Source organism: Pagrus major, chromosome 2 (assembly GCF_040436345.1).
Source record: "Pagrus major chromosome 2, Pma_NU_1.0".
Lineage (NCBI taxonomy): Eukaryota > Metazoa > Chordata > Actinopteri > Spariformes > Sparidae > Pagrus > Pagrus major.
The window spans coordinates 11866717-11877862 of NC_133216.1; the positions used below are offsets into that span (position 1 = coordinate 11866717).

The window sequence follows — 11146 nt, forward strand, 5'->3', positions numbered from 1 at the left end:
CAAAAAGTCATTCTCTTTCAAATAACAGTGTTTTCTCACAATCTTCTCTTTCCAGAAAGTGAGAACATGGAACTTTTGCACATTTCTCTTCACCTCTGTCTTTTGGGAAACAAGAAAAAAAAACACGAGTGTACATTGGGATGAAGACGATTTGGTTTCAGGGAGAATTTTACTAAAAAAGCATATCCAAACACACCCCCGAGTCCCTCAGACCTTCACCCCTCCATTCCCTTAAAAAAACAAAAAGAATGGATTCTGTATGTGATATACATAACTTGTCTGCACTATTGATACTTGTGTAAACTCGTCTACTATTAGGATTCATGTTTGTTAGAATGAAATTGGGAGAAAATGCAGATCTTTTCTTTTTTTGGGTTTCGTTAGTTGATAAAAAAAATTACTACTAGACCAGTTGCCTTTGCTGTAAGGATGTGTAGGCCTGCATTAGTCTGTGTTTGACGCCCTCGGAGCAGGAACCGAGGGCCGCGTCATCGTCACCGCCATCGCTTCTTAGTTTCATCACAGTCGAAAACAACCTCTGCCTTCAACATCAGTGTAAAATCTGTTTAAATTTCATCTTTTTTCATTCAGGCAGGATTTGAGATGAACTTCCTGAAAGGGCTAAGGGTATACTGTTATACTCGGCATTAGTTGTAGATGGTAATATGATTTTCATGTTGCATTGCAGGAAGTAGGTGATGTGCCACAGAGTTCTTTGGTGTTACATTATTTTTTTGTTTCGTTCTTTGACTGTGTACCTCTTTGCAGGAGAGAAAATGACAGAAACAAAGCTCATTTTTTTTGCCTCTTTTTTCAAATGTACTGTACATTCAACATAACCACTATGTTATAACACACGCAGGTAGATTATTGAGAGAATGTAAAGCATAACTCATTTTACTGGCTGCACAGATTGTTTCACATAAAGCCATCGTTTGGTAGTTGTTTTAGTTAACCCGTCAAGGCTGTAAATTCTCCATTTGTGCTCCATCAGTGTTGAGGTATGATTGTATATCGTGTAGCTACTGTATGGCATCATTTTGAGCCATTCTGATATGTTTGCCTTCTTTTGAAAATCTACCTGTAATTGCTTCAGTTTGTGATGTGCACTAGGGTTCATGTCTTCATGTCAGATCTGTGTAGAATACAATGGAATACGCGCAGCTGTTGGCTTCATGTCACAATTTTGGTCCTTCGAGAGCATTTACGAAATTTGAGCATTTGTCAAGACCAGGATGTAATTGTGAAGTATGTGGTTTTAGTTTTCTTTTTTGCTATTTATATTGTTCAAGATTAAAATGACCTGGTAGGCAAATTCAATAATTGTTACATTATTCATAACATGGATTTAAATAGTTGAAGAATTGCTTGCAGACTTTAAAGAAATGAAATTAAGTTCTGAGTCATCAGTAGCGTCTGGTTGAATATACTGTAGATTCAGCATGTTATAAATTCAGACCTCCGAGCTGCTGTTTTTGTTGCCTACCTTGTTTAAAACCATCAAATTGGAAGAATGACCAAAGAAAGTGAACATTGCCATGCAAGTATTGTAAATACCTGATGTTTGTTTTTGTACTTTTGTTTAAAATAAAGTGTACATTTGGAAAAGTCATGTCCACTGGATATTAATTATGTTGTTTTTCTCTTTTTTTTAATCTGATCATCTTTTGAAATAAAGAGCAACACGGTTCAGAAATGTTTTTTGCTTGAATACGTGCAGAGAACTTCTGGGTTGATGATGGCAGAGAACGACTGATGACTGTAGTTGTACGATAATTTTACAATACTTATAATATAGTAGCAAATATATTATAACAGAGCAGGAAAGAGTTGTAAATGGGGGAAAAAATATTATTTCCATGTATGAAATCAGTAATGAATTCAATAGGAGTAAATGTAAAAATGTTTCTGCATCAGAGGTACAAAAATATAAAAGTCAAAGATTTTAGAATGAGATTTTCCATATTTTCATTCATCCGTGGTAGAAACTATTGTAAATACTGTATATTGAATTTTGGCCACTTATATTTCATATAAGGCAACATGTGAAAATCATAATCTCTGTGCACCAGACTGATCAAGGTATTGAATTTGATCATAAATCCATATCAAACCTGATCAGGGATTTTTGATTATTACTGCAATAACACATTTTAGTCTACAATCTCAGGATTTCCTTTACAAGAAACCTGCAATCATCAGTTGAGAATCGATCCCCATTTAAAGTGAGTTGAAGCAGAGTCTTCATCCTGTTGCCAGTAGTGCGACCAAAAAACATCTGTGAAACAAATAGATTGATGTATGTGTATGAGATGTGTATAAGCTGCTTGTGATCACATCAGATTCAAAGCCATTTAAACTTCTTTATTATTAGTGGAAATTGCTTCTACTAATCTACTCGAGTACTGTGTTTAAGTCCAATTTAAAGGTGCTAGATAGATATTTTTACTCCACTTGCTTGGTTAATATTTTGTATTCAAAATATGTGATCAAGATACTAGCCAACCAGGCAAAAAGTAGTTAAAATTAGTCCCAACTCAAACAGGTGCAACATTATAACGCTTCTGACATATATAATAATAGTAATCTAACAATAAAATATATTCAAATATAGCACAGTAAGGGGTGATTCTGTGTAATGAAGGCTTTTACATTTGATTCTCAGTGTATGTTTTGTTGATAAGGCTTCTGTACTTTTATTTAAAGGATAACTCCACCAATTTAACACATTAAAGTGTGTTTACAGGTCTTGGGGAGTTACTACTGCAAGCCTTTTGTGGCTCCAGAGGAAGCTGCATGTAATACGATAATTTTTTTCCCCAGTGATGTTACTCAATGGCTAAGTTGCATTGTGGGTAATGTTTTGAAAAATAGTCCACTGGTCTAGCATTACACTCCTATAAGACTGTTGGACTCATTACGGACAGTTTAAAAACAAATGATCGATACAGAGGAACCAGAGATATCGCCTGTTTGATTCCACACATTCTTCTTCCTTTTCACAACCCGGAGCCTACATTACCCACAATGCAACTGAGCCCCTGAGTGACATCACTGGGAAAGATGTATTAGATTACATGCAACTTCCTCTGGAGCCACAAAAGGCTTCATACCTCTTTTTACACAGATGCAGTCGTACTCCCTAAGACCTGCAAACACACTTAAATGTGTATAACTGGTGGAGCTACCCTTTAATATTTCTGAACGCAGTGTTTTTACACTGTGGTGTTGTTATTTTTTCTTAAATAAATGATCTGATTAGTTCTTCCACCTCTTATCATTAACCTAGAATATACTGTACGATGGCAAAACATTATGTTTTCAATCTATTTTCAATCTACTCTGTCTCTGCGGGGCCATTACGTCAGAGTGGACAACATCATGGAAACACCATTAAATTCAGTGAGTATCCACTGGCTGATGTGGAAAAGGCCTGAGAGCACATCACGAAGAGAAAAGGCAGTAATGTTTGATCTGATTGATTCTGCATGGTCCATTTCATTTAGGCCTGAACATCTGAATAAAAAATAAATAAATGTACCTTAACTAGGTTCACTCCCTCAACCCTGTGGCAGTGATAGCCACTGTATATAATTAGCCATTACCTTTAACCAGCTTCCACTCAGGCAGTCAGTTGCTGTGTCACTACAGCCAGTCTCCAAATAAAGTGTATGCTCAGAAGTCATGGACGTCATCACCAGCTGGTCTGCATGATAGCAACAAAATGAGCTTCTGCTGCCATCCTGTGGTCAAACAATACATTCAACTAGCAGTGTTGGAATCAAGGAAAAATCTGTTGGACGTGGTACAGAGACTGTACTCACATGGCTGATCAGCTGCACAGTGGACTTTTAGGATCTGTTTTAGGACGAGAGCTTCATTTAGATTGAAAACATTACACTTTCAGAAAAATAGTTACATTTGTGGAATTTGTTTAACAGCATTATCAGTCACTGGTGTACACAATGACAGTAATATGGTAATAATAATATACTTTATTCATATAGCACCTTTAAAAACAGAGTTTACAAAGTGCCTGACAATGAAGCAAAAGCAGGAAACTCAGGAAGACAGTATTACAGAATAAACACTCAATAATCAAGCCAAACACGAGGAAGCCAGGTCTAAGGTGAGTTGAAACAAGTAGGCAGAACAGAAAATAGAAAACACAAAAACATTTTAAGAACACAAAAAGTCAGTATGATTAATGACAAGTAAAAGGAATAAAAGCGATAAAACAGGCAAAAGAGAGACGGGAAAAAAAGTCATGCAAAAATAGAAATAAATAATAATAAATCAATCAATCAATCAATACAAGACGATAAGAAGACAACATCAAATCAAAGGAATTAAGAGCGGTTAAAAAGATTATGGGCAGCAAATAGAAGAAAGGACGATAAATAGATTAAAGATAGCAAATAAAAGTAGTAAAGGACGGTAAGAAAGTTGATTCACAGGTAAATGAAAACAGGTCAAGTAGAAAGGAAAGCTAAAAGGATTTCAGACATTTGGAGCATTAGTTCTAGCCTTTAAATCCCTATTTTAGTCAATTGTCAATTATAGAATATAACTACATAAGAATCTAACATTTAAATGGTCACAATACATGTTTTCTTTATATTTTTAGATAATCTCTTTAGAATTACAACAGTATTTTGTGATCTTAATACACAGTAATCACTAAATAAGGGTTTCATCACCATGTCTCAACAAAACATAACATTACACTCATGACCTCTGTGGCCTTCAGTAAGTACTGTATGTCGTTTGACAGTCAAAGAAAACAGAAAAAACATTTAATGGCTGGGACACTAATGATTTCATGATTCTTTTTAGAAATATTTAATAATCAAGAACTTCTATTCTAAAATATCCTTCAAAACCAAAAAAAAAAAACATTTTTCTTGGACAAGTTTAAGAGTAGTCTAAGATTTAACAGGCTTGAGTTACCAAAACCAATCTCCTTAAGGAATAAGGACTTAAATGGAGGCTCAGAATCAACTTCTGAGGTGGTCAAGCTGGTTTAACTTCAGAGTAATGTCATCTGTCAGAGGAGACACAATGAAGCCCAGCAGGCACCACCAGCCAGACAAGAACAGCACTTTCTGACATACTGCAAACAACTGACTCCAAACTTTTAATGAAGTTGGTTTCCCGTGTAGCAGTGATAATTTCACTGAAACCACACATACTGTACAGTTCTTTCACAATGGGGAAACCCTATATCCCCTTCGCTCCACGCACAGATCAGATTTGGGGTTTGTGGAATTGTTTTCTTTGAACATGATCTTTTGTGTGCTTTTGTTGTTTTTAACCTTCAGTTTCACCAAAGTATGAGCTTTCAGTGGTCTCTTCACCTTTTATAAGCACATTCAAGGAATAGCTGTGTTCACATACAGTCACAAATAAGAGTGAACATAGGTTGCTGAAATTATTTAACTTCATGATCAAGAAGTACATGATACAAATTATTATTATTATTGTTATTTTTAAACTAAGGCCCGTGCTATGCTTATTGTCACTGACAGACTGAAATAATCAACAGGAAGTAACTTTATTTATATAGCACCTTTCAACAGCAGAGATGCCACAAAGTGCTTCACGGAGGCAATAGTCTATGTTATACAGGTAAAAAACACAATAAAAGCAGAAATAACCGAAAAGAAAAATGACACAATGGCAAGTCTGAACAAATGGGTCTTAAGCTTCTTTTTAAAGGTGCCCACAGTGGAAACCAGCAGTAAATCCTGCTTGGAGGACCAATCATAAATTCTTTATCCTAATTTTAATTGCAAAATAACTTTCTTTTGTAAAACTTTTTTATTGGTTCTTGGAAAACAAAAAGACAACAACAAATACTGACATCAATGACATAACATTGAACAAGGTTTACAAAAGATAAAAGAGACATACATGGAAAAGAAAAAAGCCCGCAAATAAATAAAAGAGACCATCTTGTGATGGGATCACACCAGCTGCGATGCCTGTCAACATGCTGATGTTCCAACCTATGAGCACACTGTGGTCATCACTATATTGTACCATTAAGAATTCTGCCTTTATTTTCATCTCAACTACAAGTACTACTGAAATGAATGTGGGCCAGGGGCATAAAACATGAGCTGGCCACCCTTCTAATTTTGTCCCCCTTCTCGGACCACAGGCATTCTGAACTCGGCCTTCTTTTGGATTTCAACAGCAGACATATAAACACTTGGCAAAACACTCAAAACTGCTTCTGTGGTAGTTCCTGCTACAATCGGTGTCTCCAGAACCACATCTTGCCATGATTACACAACACAGACTCACAACATGAAAACATTACTAGTCGACTCTGTCACAGCTGGTGTTAACTTTGTATACATGAACTTAACTAAATGGATACATAATGAAATGGTGATTGAAGTTGTAGGCAATAGGCCGTATACACACAGCGGCCATTTTCCTGTAATGCCACAGTCAGGGTGGGAAGCTTTAAGTCATATAAATGTGGGGAATCTCACAAATGATCATTTCACCGCTTCTGTATTGATCAGCTACCGAAAAGACTACTGACAATTGTTTGATAGTGTTACACAATAAAACAGGAAAGCTGTAAAGATATCAGGCCACATCGTGGATTCATTTAGCCTGGAAGTGAGATGCACTGGATGAACGATAATGTGGAATGCTATTGTTAGCTAATGTGCAAATATGTTTGCTTGAAGTATGGCTGGAACACAGCAGTACCACATTTGAGCTTCCCACCCTGAGCATGATGTCAGAGGAAAATGGCCACCTTGTGAATAAGGTCTATGACGACTCATGATAACAAGGGCATAGGTAGGATTTTTAAATCACACAATAGGTGGAATGATATAAAGAAAGGTGAGACAGGTGAGGGTAGGTGAGGGTAGTTGGGCAGCTGGATGTTCTCTGTAATGTGAACCAGGAAGAGGTTTCATATTTGTAAAATGTTGTCATCCAACCCTTCAAAAACAAGATCACTTTCATCATTTGCTGATTCTCTGACAACCTTCTGTTTTACACAGATGTATGGAAACATCTCAACCCACTTTGTGTGTTTGTGATGCTTTCAGGAACATTAGTTAATTCTATATTTAATCTGTATTTTTTTCTGTGGGCTTTGAACATTAGGTGTGGTTTCACAGAAGTCATGTATTCATCTTGCAAACATTGTTTTTCATTTCTCCACGTGCATTAGCGTCTCTGTGGTGCCTGCATTGTGTGTCGTGGTTGCACGCTGCATGCGATGCCAACCTTTGCTGTGGGTTAGAAGTAACAATTTGTGGTCAGCCATTCAGTGATAGCGCTCACTCAAAGACGCTCTGCATCCGATAGGAAGAGCACAGACAGCTTGTGCTTCACTTGTAATTTGATGAGCTTTCAGTATCGTTGTGCTGTTCTGTCAAATGTCAGACACTTTTGGAAGTTTTTTTCTGAGGAATCAGAATACAAACTTTTCTGTATATAATAATCCTTGCTTTAAACAAGGTTGAGGAATTAATGAAGTATTCTTTTCAATTAATTTATTGGCTCAGAAGCAGGTGTGATTACCTTGACTGGTATTCAGAAGTTACTTCAGTGCACCTTACTTGTAACCCTGTTCGACAACACTGTGAGGGATATAAATGTTAATTTCAACTGCTTGCAAAACTTTTTTTTAACTTTGCCATGAAATCTTTTCAAAGAGTCTGGTCATAGAAAATTGAAACAATGGAAGAAGATATTGACAGACATCAAAAAAATCTAACTTTTCAACCAAGGTTTTGGTTAGATAGAAATCGTTTCACCTGCAAATCATCATAACCAGGCTGGTCCAACAGTGCTGTGGAACAAAAGGATAAAATAAAGGAAACAAACAACAATACATAATAATGATATGTAATAATAAGAAGTGAGGGAAGGGTGGCGGAAAAGATGGCAAGATGCTATATTTTTTTACCCGTTTGACTTCATTTTACCATGTGCACAGTGATATTTCTCCAGTCATGATTCTCTGGCTTCACCCCAGATATGTTTTCCAAAATACTCAGGCATAAGTTTTTACAGGCGCTAATGGGCCATGGGTTTCTTAATTAAAAATACCATAAATTTAGCATTTCATCAACATATTCTTACAAAAACATGTCACAAACAATGAATATGCTAAATGTCCCTTGCGATTGTGATTAGGCTGCCCAATCCTGTTCTGCCCAAGGACATACGCCTTGATGTGAGTTCTTTCCAGGATTGGAAAGCTACTGAACTTAATTGCAACTTCACTAGTACTTTACTTGAGTATTCCATTCTCTTCCACAGATTCAGATTAATACAAAACATAACCAACAAAAATGTATTATGTATTATTATACATGTTAAGATAAGACTTTATTGATCCTCAGGGGAAGATTTACAATCTAGCTAGCAGTACATAAAGTAATTAAAATTAGCTACACCTTCAGCTGCAACATTAAAGCTAGAAACACATTAGGGCTTTAGTAATTATAGTCCTGTAATATGATATATATATTATTCTAAAATGGGCCATTCTGCATTATGAGTACTTTTACTTTTGGTATTTTTAAGCAGGCTATGTTTTAATGCTAATACTCATGTGACTTTCTTAACATTTTGAATGCAGGACTTTTATTTGTAAAAGCGTATTTCTACACTAGTTATTGCTGCTTTTACTCAATTAACTTTTAAGTGGTTATGAAACAGTTTCTCAGTTTAATACTTATCCCTCTATATGACCGACAAGCAAACAAGATATGCAGCTAAATGATTGGTTATATCTGCATAGTTATTACAGTTCAGACTTATTCTGGGTTGGATAAGTCATAAAATTAAAACTTTTTTATGTTGGAGTGCTAGGGAAATGAAAGGACCTTGTCATAGCTTTAAATAAAAGATCTGAGTACTTGTGCCACATGGTTAGTGGCATCCACATCTGTGTCTTGCTCAGTCTGGGAACTCCAGGACTGGACAGTCTTTATTTAGGGATGTTGGTGGTTAGCAAGAGTTTCCTTGCTTAGTCAAAAGACACAGGTTAAGTGAATTGCCCATTGCCTTGTGATAGACTGCCAACAATGTGTACCCAACCTCTTGACCAAAGAGCTCATGGATAGGCACACCAAGACACCAACAGAATAAATTATTTGCCTAAAGAGTAAATAGATGAATCTGTGGATGGGCACATCATTAACCTGAATTTCCCACAACTGTTGAAGGCTACTGTTTTTTTTCTGGCAGGAGAGGAACTGGTGCAGCAAGGTGGTGGTGGTTCTCAGTCATCCAGGTCATGGTAATCCTACGTGCTATATCGTAGGCAACTGGACTTGTTGTTGTGAATATAAAAGATAAAGAAACTGGTTACAAAATCACATTCTCTGGGACTTAATGTAAGCTGAGAGCTAAGAAACTTTGGTGTCGTCTTTGGCCTCTGTGTCACCAAATCTGCTTCTTATCATCTCAAAAATATAGCTACGGTGTGGCCATTCCTCTGTGTAGCTAATACACACTTTCATATCCAGCAGGCCAGACTGTTGCACCGCTCTCCTATCTGGTCTACTCTAAAAAAAAAGTCATAAATCAGTTACAATTGATTCAGAACTTCTGCTGCCTGAGCGCTGACGAGGACCAGAAGGAGAGAACACATTACGCCCATTTTAAAGTCCTTACATTGGTTGCTTGTCAGTTTTTGTATTGATTTTTAAATTCTTTCACCTGTCATTAAAGCACTTCATGGTCTTGCACCAGCCTACTTGTCTGGCATGTTTGTAAGGTATGAACCAGGGTGGCCCCGCTGGTCGTCTGAGTCTTTTAGTTGTTTCAAAGTGAAGACCAAAACTTCTGGTACGGCAGCTTTTAGATTTTATGCTTGCAGCCGTTGGAACAGACAACCTAAAGATCTGAGAACAGCTGAGCGTGTTGATATCTTTCAACGTTCACTTAAAACCTCTTAAGCTTGACTATTGATTAGGGTGTTTTATGGACGCTAATTATTTGATGGAAGACAGAAGTGAAGACAATCACTAAGACAAAAGAACACATAATTTAAAACCTGTCTGGTGCAATAGATACATTTAAATACTTGTCACCTCTTAGAGACCTAAAGTAATCAATAATACATCCTCTGATTACAAATCAATCAGGATGGATAGCTCTCTCAAGGAATATCACATCTTTAGGAGTAACTAGGACTATATTTTGCAGCGCCAGTCCTTGTATAAGTTAATACTGTCTTAACATTTTATTAAAGCATGTAAAGCAGCTTTGTCCATTTCATTTAAAAAAATAAAATCTCCCTATGGGGTTGGCACACAACCAGCAAATATCATAGGTTGACAATATCACAGATAGGCTATCATGTGTAACTTGAACCTCTTGTGCTTGAAAGGCTCAGGGAGACAACGTCCATTAATGTATGCACTGGTTTACTATCAAAGCAGTTAGAGATGGAATAAAGAGTGTTTTGAATGCTTGTGATAAATAGCTATAAATGTGTCTTTATCATTCAATCAATTTATGTTTTACTCTCTAAATATTTCCTACACTGCACGGACTTATTGTGTTTGGTGATTGTGGGTATGGATACTTGGTTTAATTTTTAACCTTTGGCCTAAAATAACAGTGCCACAGCTATTGTTGTTGTAGCATTGATGAAACCCTAAATCTAACGGACGAAAGCCTGAAAGGCAGAAAACTGAATTTTCTTTTATACTTAGAAAAACAAAAATACAATAAGTTTATAGGTGACAAAATAAACAGCACATCTTTCAATCTGAGAAGTGTCTAAGCAAACATAAACAATATTGAAACAGGTTTGTGAACCAATTTCTGGGATTTCGGAGTACAAACTCTTCCATTATTATTATTATTATTATTTTAAAAAAAATAGAAACCTTGTTATGCTATGCTATGTTATGTTATGCAATGTTATGCCATGTTATGTTATGCTATGCTATGTTATGTTATGCTATGTTATGATATGCTATGTTATGTTATGCAATGTTATGCCATGTTATGTTATGCTATGCTATGTTATTTTATGCTATGTTATGCTATGTTATGTTATGATATGCTATGTTATGCTATGTTATGTTATGCTATGTTATGTTATGCTATGCTATGTTATGCTATGTTATGCTATGTTATGTTATGC

At 36.2% G+C, this 11146-nt stretch overlaps 1 protein-coding gene across 1 annotated transcript in view; it reads left to right on the forward strand.

Moving 5' to 3' along the window:
• Positions 1-1612, forward strand: part of LOC141014652 (CD166 antigen homolog A-like) — a 43373-nt gene extending 41761 nt beyond the window's left edge. The window contains exon 16 of the mRNA XM_073488536.1: positions 56-1612. The gene's annotated coding sequence lies outside the window, so the exon portion shown is untranslated. The remainder of the gene's footprint in view (positions 1-55) is intronic.
• The last annotated feature ends 9534 nt before the right edge of the window (positions 1613-11146 follow it).